The sequence below is a fragment of the Arvicanthis niloticus genome, chromosome 10, assembly GCF_011762505.2.
Source record: "Arvicanthis niloticus isolate mArvNil1 chromosome 10, mArvNil1.pat.X, whole genome shotgun sequence".
Lineage (NCBI taxonomy): Eukaryota > Metazoa > Chordata > Mammalia > Rodentia > Muridae > Arvicanthis > Arvicanthis niloticus.
In genome coordinates, this window is record NC_047667.1 from 42,592,870 (window position 1) to 42,612,187 (window position 19,318).

The 19,318-nt window shown below is 43.9% G+C and overlaps 1 long non-coding RNA gene across 1 annotated transcript; it reads left to right on the forward strand.

Annotated features, from left to right (window-relative positions):
• The first annotated feature begins 11,462 nt into the window (after window positions 1-11,462).
• LOC143443697 (uncharacterized) lies at window positions 11,463-18,697 on the forward strand. Its single transcript, XR_013112881.1, has 2 exons — window positions 11,463-11,807; window positions 12,554-18,697. It is a non-coding gene; the product is annotated as an uncharacterized LOC143443697 (long non-coding RNA).
• Window positions 18,698-19,318: the final 621 nt, after the last annotated feature.

Genomic DNA, 19,318 nt, shown 5'->3' on the forward strand with positions numbered 1-19,318 from the left:
TAGAACTCAAGATAATGTTAGTTTCCCCTCCCCTAAGCAATCTCAGAGAAGCTGCTGAGATAAAAGTAATATATATCCTCTTCTCATAGTAAGCCAAGTGCTTAACAAATTTTAAGCTCTGTGTCTCTGAATTGTAAGCTGCCGTCCGGTAGCAGGTTTGCTCTTGTTTACCGATGGAGGAACAGATTCGGAAAAGCGATTAACTTGCACAAGGTCACACAGCTAGCAAGTGAAATCAAGATTTGAACTCAGCTTCACAATTTCGAACTCCCCCAATTATATAAGAATACAATGCCTTGCTGGGCAATGGCATACACCTTTAATCCCAGCACCCAGGAGGCAAAGGCAATTTGATCTCCATGAGTTTGAGTGAGTTCCAGGACAGCCAGGGCTGTTAACACAGAAAAATTCTGTTAACACAGAAAAATTCTCTTGAAAAACCAACAAACCAACCAACCAACTAAACAAACAAAGAATACAATGTCTCCTCGGTAGTATTAGTCACCTTTCTTTACTATGACAAAATCCCTTTGGCTCACGGTGTCAGAGATTTCAGTCACTTGGCCCAGTTGCCTGTGGCAGTATAGACATTGTTGGGGGCAGGAGCACACAGTGAATGAAGTAGCTCACCCCACTGAAGTAGGAAACAAAGAAACCGGAAGGAACCAGGGTTTCAAGTGTCCTTTGAGGGCAGAACCCCAAAGATGTAATTTTATTCCACTAGACCCCACCTTCTGAAGGTCCTACAGTAAAAGCTCAATGTGTTAGTGGCAGGCATGGGAAGAAGGGTGAGCACAAGCAAGAGCCTCGAAGCACCTGGAAATGGTTTCCTCTGAGAAGGAAATCTTAAGACCCTTCAAAAGTTCCATGGAGCCGCTGCTGCCAATAGCCAGCAGACAGGAACATGGACTCCACAACCCCGGTGTGAAGGACATGCCTGTTGTTATTTTATACATCGCCATCTGTGCCTGAGGCTCTGATTTGGCCTAGCTCTTTCAGAGACACTGGGATGTAGTTAGTGGTGAAGGTCTCGGAGGTGCAAACACAGCAAACTTCACTCACCCAGAGTCTGCGGAGGGGCTTGTCGCCTGACCAGTTCTTTTTAGGAATCCTGGAAAGACTTCCAGAAAATCCCCTGACCTCTTCTCCAGCTGATTCTTAATAATGAGAATGATTTTAGGAAGTTTTAAAAACAGTACCCCTAACACCTTATCTCTTTTGTACCATCTGAACAACCTTTATCATGTTACCAATAAGTTGGGGTCTAAAAGCTACTTTGAAACACTTTAATATATCAGTGTTTCACTTGTAGCCTTGAAGCTTGGCAGGTGATCCCACTGAACAAGGTAGAAGTGCAATATACAGTCATTAAGCAACTTTTTTTTTTTTCTTTTTTTCTTTTCTTTTTTTTTTTTTTTTTTTTTCGAAACAGGGTTTCTCTGTGTAGTCCTGGATGTCCTAGAACTCACTCTGTAGACCAGGCTGGCCTCGAACTCAGAAATCCACCTGCCTCTGCCTCCCAAGTGCTGGGATTAAAGGCATGCGCCACCACTGCCCGGCAAGCAACTTCTAAAAAAACAAAACCCCTAAAACTTCCAAATTTGAAATGGATACTTAACCAAAGGCATAGACACCCCCCCCCCCTTTAAATTCTTTTAAAAGTCTATCATTTATGCTCTTAGGCAAACCTGTTTGCTCTGTAGACACACAGTAATCAGTGTGCATCTGATAGCTAATGAATTGTAGAAATAGATTGTATTTAATAGAGGAAGTAGTGACGACATACAACCTTGCTCTAGCAGGTCTGTGTTCCCTTAAAGTGTCCTCCCTCCCCTCCTCGGGCACATTAAACCATCACCTATCCCTTCAACACACACTCTCTGCCATTCACCCCATGCCTGGCACAAGTGAGGACCACCTGAATACTTTCTCTATGTGGCTTCATTCAAGGGTAGGTTCCTGCCAAATAATTACTTTCCAGGAACCATATGACTCGGTTCTGTTTCTGTAACACAGCCAAGGTGATGTGCCAAAGAGTTATGTGCAAAGACGGATCTTATTCATTTCATGCCATTGTATCAGAAAAATCCACCATCAGGCTGTTTGCCCATTAATTAAATTGCCTAGTGAGGATGGAAGAGCCGGGGAAGGGATTCAGCAAGCTGTTTCTTCCTGTGTTTAAATGAATTTATATTAAACTTTGAAAGAAGATTATGATTTTTTTCCTTCCTTAATATCGAACCCATTACAATGAGTTGAAAATGAAAAAGAAATGTGATTATGTGATTTCCTTTTTCTATTAAATTATTTTTACTGCTATTTATCATTTCGATATCTTCATTAAAATGTGATCATCCTTCAGAATAAAGACTGGATCTTATTTCAGGATGATTACAGAAAAGAGAGCTGGCCAAAGAATCAGAGAACCTGCTGTTTCAGAACCATTTGAGATTTAAACCTGGACTTTTTCTTCCCAAGCCAAAGTGTCCTTTTAAAAAAAAAAAATGTGGCTGTCTTAACTGCCTACCTGCCTCTGAGCCTTGATACTCCAGCAAGATGTGTTATTGCATACGTTAAGACCTTTCTTTTTCTTTGTAGGAAACTGCTGAGATTAGTAATGAGCATTCTGTTACAAAAGGCACCAAAAACCAGGTCAACAACCTCCAAATCCTGTGTGAAGGCAGAGAAAATGGCGATGAGAAAGGAAGGAGGCACCAGACTGCCCCCTAGTGGCAGTCTGGGCAGGACATGGAAGGTGGTTAGGAGGGGGCCACCAGGTAGCAAAACCTGCAGTTAAAGAAGTGGGAGGAGGGGAAGGAAGGAAGGAAGGAAGGAAGGAAGGAAGGAAGGAAGGAAGGAAGGAAGGAAGGAAGGAAGGAAGGAAGGAAGGAAGGAAGACTGATTTAAGGAGAAGTCACTTTCATTTCTTATAAGGGCATTTAAATACCATAGAGGAAAAACAGAAAATAATAACGTATTTCATGCAAACTGGGGTTCCAGCTCACTGGCTTTCTTTTTAATGCCTGCCACTTTATATTCAGTTCATTGCTCCGCTGAGCACAATGAAATGTTGCAATTCCATTAAAAACCTCAAAGAAAACAAATCCAGGCCCTTCAGAGCTAGCAGGAAAGTACTTTAAAAGCTTCCCCAAAGCTATCATTTGTGCATTCAGAAAACCATTAGGACTGCCTCCTTTGGAAATATGTGTGATTCTTGTCATCTAATTTTAAACATTTAAATGTTCTTACAGTGACCCTTATCCTCAAGCACAAATTTCTCACGCCTCGCCAGACATCGCAATCAATTTCCAGGATGCTGAGATGTGGACTGGATTTATCATAGTAAAGAGACATGTCTGTCAGGAGGAAAATTAGAGTCAGGAGTCGGAGAAGTGGCATGCATTTGAACGCTGAGAAATACAGCAAGGTACATGAAGGTTTCCAGATAGCCTCGCAGCTGAGGAAGAAAACGTGGTTGCCAATTGGATAATGGAGATGTCAGAGGGCCAGGCTGAGTCACACTGAGTACATCTCTTCTTCCCTTACAAGTCTTGGACTTGGGCATGCACTAGCTGGCAAAAGCATGAAAACCCTGGGGCAGCCTCTCCAGCTTGAGCCCCAACTCTGTTGCTCACTTAATGGACTTGGAAGAGATCGGTGTTTTCAAGTAGCCTTGAGAGCAAAATTCAAGGTAACCCAGAGCAAGCTCCGTGCTCTTTCATTTATCAAGACAAACATCTCCTTTTGTGCCCAACAAACCCGGTTTAAATAAGATTATGAAGTTGATGTGCTTTCCAGGTTCCCCTTGTAAAGGAGGAAGCGTGTTTTTGTACAAAAATGAGGGTTATGGGCTTTGGAGCCAGATTGTCAGGGTTCAGTTAAATGCCAGGTCAATCACTGACTAGCCAGGTGTCCACTCTCTGTCTCTTTAAGGTTATTATCTTCATCACTGGGATAGAATAAACAATAAATGGTAGTTTATTATTTTCATCCTTGATATTTGAAACACGGTGTTATAGGGAGCCCACCAGCAATGACCGCTCAGACACAGTTTATAGCCAATTCAAAGTCTTAATTCCAGCCAGCAGGGACTATACTCAGGTATTCAGAACCCATGTGTAGCACCTAGTGCTTAGAGTAGGTTTTTAAAGGCAAAAGCCATATCCTGGCATCTCAGCAGCTGGAGGAGAGGTTTTACCTAGGCAAGCATTTTAACAGAAGCTAAGATAAGCAGTTAGTTGGAGAGGGAGGTTTGTACAAGCAGGCAGTTTGGCAGTAGCTTAGATAAGTTAGCTGGGGCATCGTGACCTTGGGTCTCTGGAATAGAGTTGGGTAACTTTACACTGGGCTTCTCATCAAGATAAAATTATAGCTAAATCTAAAATGGTCTCAGCAAGAATACAAGGTGGATGAATCTCTGCACTGGCTTGCTCTGTCATAATAGTACTATATTGTCTGGTCAAGTGGAGCAAGATTCAAGTATCAACAAGTCACTTGGGGTTAGGGATATACCTTGGTGGTTCAGCACTTGCCTAGAATATAAGAAATCCTCATTTGTTTTTGCTCCAGAAGAGCAAAAATAAATAAATAATAAAACCCAAATTGCAAAAAAAAAAAAAAAAAAAATCATAACTTGCTTAACATCTAAAACAGGAAGATCCTTCACAGAATATTTGCTTCTTCTCTTTTTAAAATTGCATTTACCTTTGTGTGATCTGCACATGTCATAAGGCACCTGCAGGAGAAGTCAGAGGCCAACTTGCATGAGTTGGTACTAATTCAAGTTGTCAGACTTCACAGCAAGCCCCTTTACCTGCTAGACCCTCCTGGCAGCCTCCACAACTTTCTTTTTAAACAATAGAATTATTGGGCTTAATATGGTGCCATGTAGTGAGAATTCTGGAATTTTGGTTTCTTTTAAAAGAACTCAAGAAATATTATAAGAATATGTTTTCATTTTAATCCCAGGTGTGGGGTATGGGGCTGCTTCAGACTGCCCACAGCAGCTATGATTTGCCTCATGCTCTAGCATGGGCATGATTTTACCAGCTATAGACAGTTTCTGCTATTGTGTGATGTTTGGAATTCTGGGGACTTTTCAGGGCTAGGGCCCTGAAGTAGTAATTTGTTAATCTGCTCTAAACTTCCAAGCCGGTGTGCATGGACTTTTCTCTGTCGCCCCAATGTTCTGGATTCCTGAAAGAAAGACACACATACACAGCCTTATATTTTAAATATTTTAAACAGCTCAATTGTTGGGCTACTCTCTAACTTCATGTGGCTAACACACACTCCCCTCTGATATTCCTGAGCTAATACTTACTAAATTCTTATTTTATCTTTACAGCCCTGGACCCTGCAGGGCAGCCCTCCTGGGGCCACTTTCCCCCTGCACCTACATGTCAGCTGTCTCATGTGCCTGTAACTTTACAGGTGTGGTCTGTCTTCTATGCCCTCATTATGGGAGAATCCATTCTTCCTGCTCCCAGGAATCCTAAAAGTCCTACTCCTGTCTCCTGCCCAGCCACTGGCCGCCAGTAACTTTACTCATCAGTCAGAAGCCAACTAGGGACAGACTTCTTTTAGTGCTACATGGAGGACACTGCAAACAGGTTTCTGAGTCACATAATTAGCATGAGAATACAAGACACTACAGGGCCACACTACTAGAGTGTGAATGGTTGGTTGAAAGTTGGTTGTTGATTGTTGCTCTCAATTTGTCAAGTAGTCATGTGCAAAGAAGAAACAAGAAGAAGAAATGAGATATCCTAACGGTGATGATCAAACTCGCCCTCTTAATCAAAAGGAAGTAGTTGAACAATGACATTGCCCCCTTTCTCCTTTTTTCGTTCCTGTCTAGTGTTAGTGGGTTGAAAGGGTGGAGAAGGATGGAAGAAAGAAGAACCTAAAGGTAGCTAACACCAGCTACAGTGCTTGCACCGATGATTCCAACACTTAGAGGCATTGACGGGAGGATCAGGTCTGCAAAGTCATCTCAGCTGCATAGCAGATTCAAGGTCAGCCTGGGTCATGAGACCTTATCTCAATAAACCAAACGCAAAAAGAATTGCTGCTTTTATTAGTAATAACAAAGGTGCTGTGTAGTGTAACAATATAACTTTGGATATTTTATATTCAAACAGATATATACAACCCACATCTTACAGTATGTGTATCCATGTATAACACACATAACACAGCATGAAATTTAGAGATTTTTTTTCAAAGAACACAGAAATAGCCACCGATAATTATTCTATGTGCAACAATCCTGAAATATATGGATATATGTGCATCTTTTGAGCTCATACTATGCACAGTTGTATAGTCGGCTGCTTTTCATTCAACAATATGGTGTGAACATTGTGAAATTTGTTTTTTGAAAACATGGCGTTTAATTTCTGCACACATTTTACTAATGAATATGCATTAACTCAGTCAATGCTACATTAGTGAACATTTGGATTGTGTCCAGCCTTTTGCCTATTATAAAGTATAATGTTTACCTCTTAATTATGGAAATTCCAGTAGAGAAAGCACTGAACCTTCTGAGGCTTTTACTTCCTGTTGCCAGATGTCCCCTCTGAGAAGCCACACCGCTTTACCCTCTAGTAACATTAAAAATGCCCAGTTTCCTGAGTGATGGAAATGTCTGTGAGTCCCACAGGTGAACACGAGCTCTCTGTCATCACTGTTCATTTCCTGGATTTCTAATGAATTTTATTTTTCCCTAACATAATATTTTTATTAATTATTTGGGAATTTCATGCAACTCACCCATTACGTCTGCTTCCCATTCCTCCCAGATCCACCCTTCCCCCCAAAAAAACAAAAACAAAAAACCCCAACACCAAGTGTTGGCCATATACTCTATTAAACATGGCTCAACTTCCAGTGGCCAGCCCTTTAGAGGGAACCAAGTCCTCTGTGTTGGTCCCCCTTGGCCTGAGCCCCCAGAAGCCATCAACTGTGAAAAGCTATTCTTCAGCATCTTCATTACGAAGTTAAGGACTCTCTCAATAGCTTGATGCCTGAACTCTTTCTTTTCTGGGATGGGGGTGGGGGTGAGGGGAGGTTGGCGCAGGAGCCATCCACGTCTCAGATATGAGTCTGCAGCCATCAATATCACTGCAAAAGAAGCTTCCTTGACCATGGTAGCAGGCAACAGTACAGATCACAGACATCAACCTCTCTAGCCCCAGCACAGATCATGGACATGAACATGGTCTCTAGTAGCAACATGGACCGGAGACATCAACATGTTTTCTCACATCAACCTGGTCTCCAGACCATGGACCTCAACATGGCTTCCAGTGGCAGCACAGGCTGTGGACAACAGCAAGACCTCTGGGCAGTGGGGATGGTAGTGGGGGGCGGGGGGGGGGGCGGGCAGAATGAATCACAGACATCAATCTTTCGTGAAACTTAATGCAAAAAATGAGCCATTCTTCATCTCAGGTATCTTGTTGTTAAGAGTCAGGGTTATCGTGCAGTTGGGCAGTGGATCTGGAGCAGGACCTGTGTGAACTCTGGGCTGTATATCATCCTGCCCTCTGTGCTGGCTGACATGCAGGTAACCCAGGCACAACCATGGTGTTTGCAGCCCTCAGGTAGTACAGAGACCCCCATGCTCTCCCATTCCCAGCACAGCAAGCAGTGTGAACTCTGCGATGTTCTTATTGATTAGAGTGGAGTGGAGCTGGGGAGTGGGGGGAGGTTGGTCAGTCTCCCACTGTACCTCCCTGCGACCGTGGAGTTTTAATGTGCTCTGTTTACCCTAGAAGGACAACACACGTCTGACTGGAATTCTCAAAGCATTCTAACGGGTTGATTCCTAGGTTCTTCTGCTCAGTTGCTCTCTGTGTGTTTTCTCCTTCTTCTATACCTGCTCTCTGTTTTCAGGTCAATTGTCTTATGAGGTATAAGAGAAAGCTCTTTGTCTCTGGACAGAAGACACTTAGAAAAATGTCATTCCTTTCCTCCAAGACGTTCTAAACACTTTTCCTCCGTGGAGAGAATCTTAAGTGACAAGTGCAGAGATAAATGATTCATCCGGAAGACAAAGAAACAGCAGAGCAGTATTTTCTTAGGGAATTAATTAATAACCTGCTAATTGTGGGATTTAAATCACATAAAATGGCAGATACCAAGGTGCCATTTTGAAAGAGGCCCTGAGATAAAGCGTTTGCCTCACAGGCATGAAAACCTGAGTTCTATCCCTAGATTCTCTCCGAAAACAACAACAACAACAAATAAAAGCTCCCCATAGTGGCACATGTCTTTGGTCTCAGCACTCAGGAGGCAGAGCCAAGTAGATCTCTTGTGAGTTTGAGGCCAGTCTAATATACATCGTGAGTTCTAGGATAGCCAGGGCTACATAGTGAGACCTTGTCTCTAATTAATTAATTAATTAATTAATGAGAGAGAGAGAGAGAGAGAGAGAGAGAGAGAGGAGAGAGAGAGTCTGTCAACCTTAGTTCAATTCCTAGAAGCCATGTAAAGATGTGTAAAGATGAAGGGGAAAGTGACTTCCTAAAGTTGTCCTCTGACCTCCACTCAGCACCTCCCCCAGACATGTAACATGTACACACAATAATCACGAATCAGTAACCTTTTAAAGGTGAAAACCTGTCCTGGAGATTGTTTTTGACCTGTGTATGCTCACAGGCACCACTCACACCCACTTACAAAGAAGCTTTGCACCAGGTATCTTATGTCCCCAAATAGTCACCTCTGTGATTTCTTAAAGTGCTTTTAGACTTGTTTCTTTTCCTTTGGTCACCATAAGCCAAAGCACAATGGCTTCCCACTCGTTTTCTAAATGACATGAAATGTGGAGAGATGTTAGGTGCTCTGCTCAAGGCCGCCCCTGCTCCCTGCAGCCAGCTCCGCTCACTGCTGTTCCTCCTGTGTCACAGATCAGCTGTACTCTGTTGTGGAAAACACTGCATTCCCCTTAACACTATCTTGTGGGTAGGTTTTACTTGCCTTAGTTTTGCACCCAGGCAGCCTTTGAAATGTGATTTTGAGCCGGGGAAAGGTGACTTTCATGTACCCAAGAGAGGCTTAGCTGGTTTTTCCCTAGCATGTGCATCAGATGACCAAGAGAACAGGGTGTCTCAAGTGTTCCTTTGGTACACTGACAAGTTTTCTTTCTTTTCTTTCTTCCTTCCTTTCTTCCTTCCTTCTTTTCTTCCTTTCTCTCTTTCTTTCTCTCCTTTCTTCCTTCTTTTTGTTAAAACAATCACCTTTCTGAATGCATTGGATTATACAGTAACCAATAGGAAAGAGAGATTGGTTAAAGAATGACTTTTGAAACCATGATAGTAAGAAAAACAGTGATTCTTTCTAAGTTGAGTCAGAAGCAGAGAGAGTTCCTCAATAAAAAGTTCTGGAAACAACAGCCCCGTCTTTAATGGAAAAGACCGGTCTCCCTACATCAGGCTTGGAGGTGGGGCTGCTTCAGTAGGGAGAAGAACTCACAACCCATCCTCTCTGAACACATACCTGGAAGTTTGCAAAGACCAGCGGAACTGATGTGAAGTCGCCAGGACATTTTTGTAGCAATGTGACCGGGATTAGTTCCTGCCGACAGACACTTCCTGGCTCCAGAGCTTCCAAAGTCTCTAAGACAGTGGAAAAGTTTGTAATCGGCTGTGAGAATGTCAGAATCAACCCTGATGCTTACTAATTAAAGCAAGATTTGACCAGGTTATTTTTAGGTTTTCCTAAAACAGAATCCCAAATCACCATAGCATTAAATAAATGGAGTTTCCAGCCAGCGAGGGCGAGAACTTTGCCAGGGCCAAGGTTCACCTTGGACTCAAGAATTATCACCTCCTCAGGCTCTGAGCGCTGACATCACGAGCGATTTTTCCAAATTGAGAATTTGGGTCTCCTACTTTATTTTGAGGTCTTTAAAAGAAGAAATGACTACCTGTTAGATGCCTGCTATTATGTGGCAGCTGTTGAGAGAACAGAAAAGCCAAGTAGGTGACTCATTGTCCCTTGAACAGGCGGCTCTCATTCCCCTCCCCCACCCCCACCTTTGTCTCTGCTGTAGTCTACTTGGGGCCTGCGTATCCTCCCCCCAGCTGTTCTACAGGAATGTGGCCACAGGCCTTCATCATCCAGAGTCAGTTTTCTCTCAGGCCAGCTCCATTCCTCCTGACCACCTGGACCCCTTATCTTCTGCCCAGCAAACACTTTTACAACCTTGCTTCCCCTGTTTGCTCTCCTGCCATTATCTTTCATATCATCGATGAACTCCATCCCTGGCAACGTGGCTTTCTCTCTCCTTCTTTAAAAAAAGGCCCGATAGCATGCCTCACAGCAAATAGGTAACCCACCCCCACCCTCTAAAATCTGCTCACTGGTTTGTGACTCATTGCCTCTTGGCGTTTGGAGACAGGACTGTGTGTTCCTTAGAGCAGCCGAATTGTCATTTCTTCCCTCAGGTTTATACAGACTGGGTTCTTGTTAGCGTCTGTCAGAGCCAAGGTCGTGTAAAAGGACCATAGTACTCTATTTGAATGTCTGCTCCCTCTTATCTGGGTCTATTATCCCAGCCAACGGCAAGGACATAATTTAGAATTATGAGGACTCATGAAGGCAGACCGTCTTGGCTTAATGGAATGCCAAACCTAGCTTTTGAGAAGGCAGAGTAGATAAGAGAAAGAAAATACAGCTTCAGCTTGGGGAGCCCTCTCTGCCCCCAGCTGTGGGAGAAATACCCGGGAGATGCAGTGTACTGTTGCGTTATGGGTTCACCTGCTTCAGAGAGGGGTAGAACAAACAGATTCTAGTTCCTAGGATAAAATGAGGCTCTTTCCTTAGGTGAGCTGATGGAGTAGGAGAGAGGGGAGTAGGCACAGAGACAGCGAAATGTTATCTAGAAGAGTCAGTGAGGCGCCTCTGGGAAGGAGATCAGAGCGGACATGAAAGTTCTCTTGGGGTGGGGGTGGGGGGGAGATTTGCCAGAGCAAAGGATTCAATTGCATGGGAGAAAATGTTAGGGGAATTTTTGCCTGACTCCACAGAAAACTTTGCTGAGTTAAGGGGTAAGTAACAGATCTGAATTCTGATGATCTCAGGAGTGGGGGTGGGGGTGGGGGGGTGTTATAGGGCAGCTGCATAGCAATTAGAAGCACGGGCTTGGAGTAGAAGGAGCAGGGTTCAGATCTCAACTAGTGCGGTTCCTCAACAGCAGACAAAGGAAAGAAAACAAACAACAATAACAAAAAACTCCCTCAGGAAACTGCGCACAAAGAGTGACTCCCTCAGGGAACTGTACAGAGAACTAAGGGAGATACAGTACATGGTTAGTAGCGTCCTTGGCTCTTAATAAATAATAGCTCCACCCATATAGACAGATGGGATATTTCTTGATCTCCTTTTAGACAGCTTTGGCTTCAGAGTGCCCTGGGGATGCCAAAGAGGGACACAAGCAGACAGAAATTCTTCACAGAAGGAATGGCCAAGGCGTTTCTAGGAACAATAACATCTGATGTTAAATTTGAAATTATTTCCTGCTCTAGGCAATAATAGCTCTGTCTGTTCTCGTTAGCCACAACATCTTTGGAAAAGTCTGCTATGTACAACTGCTTTGTGTTAGCCCTTCTCTACGACCGAGAGGAGACAGGCAGCGGCTGGGCTTTGCCTGTGCCTCAAGCGGGAGGAAAGAGATGGAGCAGGAAGCAGGATTTGAAACCTGAGAGTGATAGATGTACCACAGACAGCAATAGAGACCAGCAAAGGGAAGAGGCTTCTGAAGAGAAATGGAGCCTATCACATTTACACTGTCACAGGTAGGGGGAGTGGGGGGGGGAACAACAAACCACCAATCCTGGAACACTGTTAGTTACTGAGCTAATCAACCCAGGGCTGGAAATTGACAGAAAGGCTGTCTTGGGCTCTCTTCCCAGGAGCAGTTTATCACTTCTGATTACATTAGGTGACTCACCTGCAGTGTGCGCAGCACATTCTAATTAGTCTGTACCCAGCATGTTTGTAAAGCCAGCAACACTGTCCGCTGTGGCTCTGTGTACTGTTCTTCCTCCCTGTGACAGGAGGCTCCTCAGGTCCCCAGTCTCAGATAAAGGTGGAATGCAAATTAACGACAGCACAAAAATTATTTGGCTCCAGATGGGATAGATTCTAAGGTGTTCCAAATATTCCTGTGCCCAGGGCTGCAATGACTCTTCCGATTGGTTGCCCAAACGCTTACTGAAGAAGTAAGCCACTAAGTTGAGGCCCAGCCACTACAGTAATTGCAGCTACTGCCTCAGTCTTGGCTCCGTTTTAGGGCAGTGCCCTTACACACACAGCTTCCTATGCCTGGGGCCTGGATTCACATCCAGACTCCTGTTCCTCTCAGGCCCAGCTTTGTCAGGTGGTGCCACTGGGTCTCTACACTGTGCTTGTGACCCCTTCTGCTGTAACCTTGGGTTTCCCACTGTACCCCAGTTCCATACCATACACAAGAGATTCCCTCTACATTTGTCAATGTCAAGAATAGAACCATTGCTTTTTTACCTTTTCCTGCCTCTTACAGCCCCTCAAGTGCAGAAACCTGTCTGAAGTTTCTAGAGTTTCTTCAGTGTTGGGAGCCGACTTTAGTAGAAATCGGCTAGATCAACTTTGCAGCCATCTGGAACCATATACCCTGATGAAAGACTTGGTTTTCAAAAGCCTACAACAGCTGAAGCACACTCTGATAAGTATATTGTTTATCCCACACAGCTTGTTTTGCTGTTTAGTGACCTCAGCTGTATGGTGCACGTGGTAAAGTGTTTTTACCTGTGTTCTCCTGCTTGTGTTGCTAAATACCCCAGATTTCCTTTGACTAAGAGGGAGACGGGAGAGAGATGGGAAGGAGACCGGATGAGACTTAAGACCTGACCACACACCCTGTCTTGTCTCCATTCTTTGCGTCGCTTGCCCCTCCATCCCCACACTCTCTCTTGGCCAGAGCACTTAGCCCCAAAGTATTGAGGCAGAGTGTAGGCCTCAACACTTCAGGCTCTCTCCTGCTTGTTCATTTGTAAGTGCCTGTTCTTCTCAGCCTCCCTGTCCTTTTCTACTCTTCCCCCTCCCTAATTTTGATTCTATACCCAACCTTCTGTCAATGTGGGAAGGGACCTAAGCATCCATTTGGACAGAGCCCCCAGCTTTTCTCTGCCTCAAACTTCTAGGCCTAAACAAAAACCTGTGAAACTCTAGGCACCGGGAAACGTGGAAATTACTAAATGTATGTTTAGAAAAACAGAAGACAAATATAAATGCCAACAACTTATCACTTAAAATACTTTTGTGAGTGGTTAAACACTCTTCCTTGCCCTCAAATTTTGGAGACTTGATCGCTGGTGCTCTCAGAGTCCATGGTGGTTGTCTAGAGGCCATGTTTGCTTCCCTGTTCTTCCCAGCCACCTGCTCTGGTCACTCACAGGGACCTGGGAGGACACAACAGCCATTGCTGCCTGGCCCAGCCCTCCTCAAAAAAGGGGCCAGCAGAGCTGCTGGTCTCAGACCAAGCCTTGCTTTTTGTTCCTTTACTACAGCAAGCCTACCTCTTTTCTTCCCTCCCACCTCCTCAGGACCCTGCGTGTCTGGTTCATCTCTTCTGCTGGATGTGATTGAACTGACTGCTGCTCACTGTGTCTCTGATAAAGATGACTAAAGCTCTGTGGCTCTGCCTCCCGTGTGGTGACAGGGAGTACACTGGAGCTACGTGCTGAAATCTCAACTGTCACTCCTTCCTCTAGGCCGGCTCACCCCTTCAACTATGGGTAGAGATGGTGAAAGCAATTTAAGCAACAGGCTGAGACAATTGTTTTGAACCCAAACAAATTACACGGGTCACCAGAACATCCATCATTTCCCACTGCCGGGTCTGCACGCCAGTGGAGATGGCCATGCATAATTTATCACGTAATCGATGGGAACCAAAGGCCACCCGAGAATTACGGGGTCTCCGAGGAAGACCTCCTTCTAGCCTGCCTCCAGCTTTTCTCTCTTCCTCTTTCCTTTCTTTCTTTCACTTTGTCTTTGTCCAAGCTCATTCTAACACAGGCTTGCTTTTTTCAGCTTTACTCAAAGCTGTTCCTCATGATGTCATTCTGCTCGGCATAGCCTTCCCTGCATGCCTTCCCAGACCTTCTTTGCAATCAAGGGCAACTACCAGCCCGTTTAGGACTCTGGCTTTAATTATTAGTTGTTCCCGCTGCACCCAGCTTTTTTTTTTTTTTTTTTTTTTTTTTTTTAACAATTGTCTCCTAGGCACGTGGAGGAAGATTGTTTGCCAGGGATCCCAGAAACGGCCTCCGCTAACCTGGGTGCAACCCCTTCTGAATCCCCCACACTTCCTCTCATCCTACTTTCTGGTTCCGGGCTCCCTTTCCTTGTTTTCTTCTCCGGTCTAGTGTCCTTCGTGATTTTCCTCCACTGCTTATTTTATTCTTTATAATTGACCATCGATCTCTTCATGTTGATCCCTTCAGAGTCCCCTGCTTGTTTATCCCTGTCCTGTCTCATAGCAGACACAGGTGCAGTGGAAGGCTAAAGGAACCAGCCGGACTGATATTTTGGATTGGATTTATAGGTTCCACCCCAAGAAGAGCCGTCTTCAGTGTATCCCCATGGAGATGCTTTCTGATGAACCCTGGATGTGGGCCTGAGAGGCAGCAGAACATGTGGGATGAAGATGACTGTTGTCCTAAGGGTGGGACACAGCACACACTGAACAGCTTTGAACAACAGAAACTGCCTCACAGTCCTGGCAGCTAGAACTTCAAAATCAAGGTGGAGGTGGAGATGAGACCCCTTATAAGTAGCAGAAGGAAATCCTCCACTGCCTCGTCCAGCCACTGCTGGTTTGCAAGCATTCATTAGCATTCCCAAGCTTGCTACCCCGATGGTCGATGGATTGTCACCTGCTTTTTTCTTTATATGTCGCTCTTCACATGGCTTATAAGGAACCTGCCATACTTGGATTGGCGCCCATTCTAGTCCAGAATGACTTCATTTTAACAATTGCAGTGACCCTACTTCCCAATAAGGCCACATTCTGAAGTACTAGGATTTCAACTTACCAGTTTTGAAGAGATGCAGTTCAACTCATGACAAGGAGTACGCCCATTCTGAGGACAGCCAACAGCTAAATTTGGCTGAAAAGATGGGTGTAAGTAGGGATGAGTAGAAGATGTAAAAAACTTAGCAGAGAAACTAACTGGGAAATAAAACTATAGACTAATTCCCTTAGTCTAACAGGGCAAAGGTCTTTGCGTCTCTCATTTCAGTCTGGTACCTTACTGGCTTCTACCGACTGTCAAAAGTTAAGAGTGTTAGTTACTATTCTCATTGCTTTGGCCAAAATAACTGTCAGGGTGGGAAGAGTCTTTTGGCTCACAGTCTCAGAAGATCATAGTCCACCGTGGCAGGCAAAGCAGAGGTCTGTGGAAGTGGGAACATGAAGCAACCCGCTCGTTGCCATGGCTACTAGCAAGAAGAGGAGAGTATAGGCTAGAAGTAGAATCAAGTAAAACCCCCACTGGCTCACTCTTAATGACCTGCTTCCAAATGCCCAGGCTCTGCCTCATAAAGGTTTCACACCTTCCTAAAACAGGGCTTCAAGCTTGGAGGGACCAAGTGTTCAAACCCATGGAAATCTATGGGGGACATTTTATATTTGAACCACAGCTGTAAGAAAACTACTACATGGGCGAGCCTGTCATGTTTTCTCATTCACCCATTTGATAGTGTGTATTGAGTACCATGCACAAGAATGAGTCCCACACAGTAGGGATTCAGTGATGGATATTACCGGCATGAGGACGGCCATCCGGAGAAACAACTCAAAGGGCAGCTCTTCAGTCATGACCTTTCTTATCACCAAGGAAGAGTGTCTAGAAGGAATTCAAAAACAAAAATTACAGACGGACAAGTGGTGAAGTTGCAAAAGCAAAGCAGGAAGTTATTTTACAAATGGGAAGCGGATGGACATATGCCCAGGAGGGTGGCAAGCCTTGCAAAGTCTCCCTGTGTCAAGGCCATGCCCTTGGTGGTGTCAGGTAACTAAATCCTCAGTCTGCTAAGGCATACTTGTTATTCTTGTAACAAATACAGAAAACCCTGAAGTGACCCTTCTGGACGGAACGGTACAACACACTGCTCAGTCCCCAGCCAGGAGCTGAAGTTCAAGAGACACTGGGAAATTCACAGCTACATCTCATGAATCACAGAGACCGGAACCAGGCCTGGACAAGTGAAGTGACTTGGAAGCCTGCCTTCACCTCTACTCTGGGCCAGCACACTTGTTGGGAAATTGGAGAATGTCTCATGTTTCCATGGAAAAGAGGTGCTGCTGACTTGTGACTCAGGGCAGTTGTACTCACCAAAGTTCACATTTTCCATAGACTACAGATGGTCTTGGAACTGGCCTGTGTTTGCAGAAGTTATGCGCCACCCCTATAGAATACGGCATGGGATTACTTTTCAAAGTAAGGCAGCTCAGGATTTGCTTGTCATTCAGCAAGTGGCTGCCCTGTGAGGGGCTTTCCCATTTGAAAACGATACGCTTTTGCAGACAGTAGCAAAGGAGAACAAGACAGCGAGACTATCATTAAGGATGCTCAGAGCCATGTTTTCTTCTCATTCCACACACACACAGTAGGACTGCACTTTGTTCCCTTGTTTTAAACCCGGAATGACCACATCAGTTACTTGAGCTCATGAGATGTGTGCAGAGATGACCTGTGCCACCCTGACCAGGTGACCATACCAGTACACAATTTGTTCATTTCTCTCTGTTGCTGCTTTAGAGATGATGGAAACATGTCAAGATGGCTCCTGCCAGTACAGGCTGGTCTGCAAGTGATTAACTGCACAACAGTGTGTGTGTGTGTGTGTGTGTGTGTCTGTGTCTGTGTCGGGGGTGGGGATCAAAGATTTGTGAGGTGAAGTCACTGAAGTTTGTGGGGGTTTTGTTAATGCCACAGATTTTGTCCTGATTGGTATCAGCAGTGAATTCTTCATAACTTACTTATTCACACCCTGATTTGTCCATAGATGGAATTCTCAGATAGATAAGAGGTACAACCCATAGGGACTTTGCTCAGGTGCGCACTTGCCAGGGTAGATCTATTAGGAGGCCAGAATAAGGCTCCAGGTAAACTGTAAAGTTTTAGTAGGAAACTCCTAGAATACATTTACATTAATGTTTAATTGTATTAGATCAGCGGTTCTCAATCTGTGAGTCACGATCCCCCATATCAGATGTCTACATTATGATTCCTAACAGTAGCAAAATTACAGTTATGAAGTAGCAATAAAATAATTTTGTGGCTGGGGATCATCACAACATGAAGAACTGTATTAAAGGGTCACATTAAAGCATTAGAAGGTTGAGAACCACTGTCCTAGATACATTGGATAACTGTGAAATAGTTCAGTATGCTAACAGATACTCTTCTATGTCTACCCACAATTCCATAATGACTTCCATAAGCTCCCCCAGGAAAGGTAGTGTGCAAATGGAAGAACAGACAATTCTTTCACTCTTGGGACATTTGAGGTTTCCTGTTCCATGGCCTTATTCCTGTCTCCTGCTTGCTTTGTTCTCCCGGCTTCCTGAACATGTGCTTCAAACCACTGTCATGGAGAGAGCAGCTCTCACAAGACCTTATCCACCTGCAAGGCCCCTTCCTTTCCTTCTTAATATTCACATCCAGGGTCTCAGACCCCATTCCCAGGAGGCTCTGAAAGTTTTTCTCCATTTTCATTCCTCATCCACTTGCTTCTTTTCTGAATTCATGTGGTCAATAACAATTCTGAACACACCACTTAGGGCTGAATTGCATAACAGTTCCCCCCTCTTTTGTGTGTCAGTCTTGTTCTCTGTATTGGTGTGCTTTCCTGTCTCTTGGATAAACGCCATGACCAAAAGAGACTCGGGGAGATGGGGTTTATTTCAGCTTACAATTTACAGTCAACTCAGGGAAGGAACTGAAGCAGAGGCCAAGGAGTGTTGCTTACTGGTTTGGTCTCCATGGCTTGCTTGGCTTGCTTTCTATGAATGGCGCTGCCCACAGTGGGCTTGGGCCTCCCAGAGCAATCATTAATCAAGAATGTGTCCCACAGACTTTGTATACAGGTCAAGCTGATGAGGGTATCTTCTCAGCTGAGGCTCTCTCTTCCTACGTGATGCTAGTTTATATCAAGTTAAAAAAAAACCAAAACCAAAACAAAAACAAAACAAAAAAAACCCAAAAAACAAAAAAACCAGCAACAACAAAACCTAACCAGCATACCCTCCAATCTCTATGAATAACTTTTCTACCATTCCCTGTATCCTCTGTCTTGTTTTTGCATAAAGCACTCATCTTGCACCAAAATACAAAATGTAACAAGCCTTACAATTTAATAGCAAAAATGCATGCCCACTTGTTATCTAAAGAAGGTTCAAATTTAAGATTAATAATATACACATTGGTAAACACATGACCCATGGAGGATAGATATATTGCATGAACGTTAGATTACTGTTGGAAAAGACAGAAAATGACAACCTGTGTGTTTAGGATGAAGTGTCACAGCTACACCTCTTTTTTGTTTTTTAATATTTTATATGAAAGTGTGGTTCTTTGAATCATTTTCAAAACACACTAGTTGGGGGTCTTATAATAAAATTTCTTTTAAATCACGGCTGAGGGATCTTGATACCTGCACCTTAGTTTCAAATGGCTCATCAAAACTTCTATAAACACAAAGTAGATATGGCAGGAACTGAACAGCTACTGAATTTCAGAGACAGATCCTTGACTGATAATTCATTATTTGGCTATTTTTTGTTTGCACTTGAATATATCTATAATACACAACTGATAAGAAAGGTATAATTTTAAAATATCAGGAGGAAACATCTATATTAGAGCCAGTTAAAGCAGCGGGAGTTGTGTGAGAATGTGTGCCCTGTGTGTGTGTGTGTGTGTGTGTGTGTGTGTGTGTGTGAGACAGTACCAGCATTTGTATAGTTTACAGGTTCTCATTTCAGAGTCATATTTAATGCACTCAGATAATTTACTGTTTTCTTGATTCATTTGATGGCTATTGAAGAGAGGGTTTAATTTTTATTAATGGCCTACAGATATTCATGGTTATTTAATATTTGAAAATATTTTTATTTATTTGATTGGTTGGGGTTTTGTTTGTTTGTTTGTTTATTGGTTTTTGAAGACATGGTTTCTCTGTGTAGCCCTGGTTGTCCTGAAACCTGCTCTGTAAACCAGGCTGGTCTCAAACTCAGAGATCTGCCTGCCTCTAC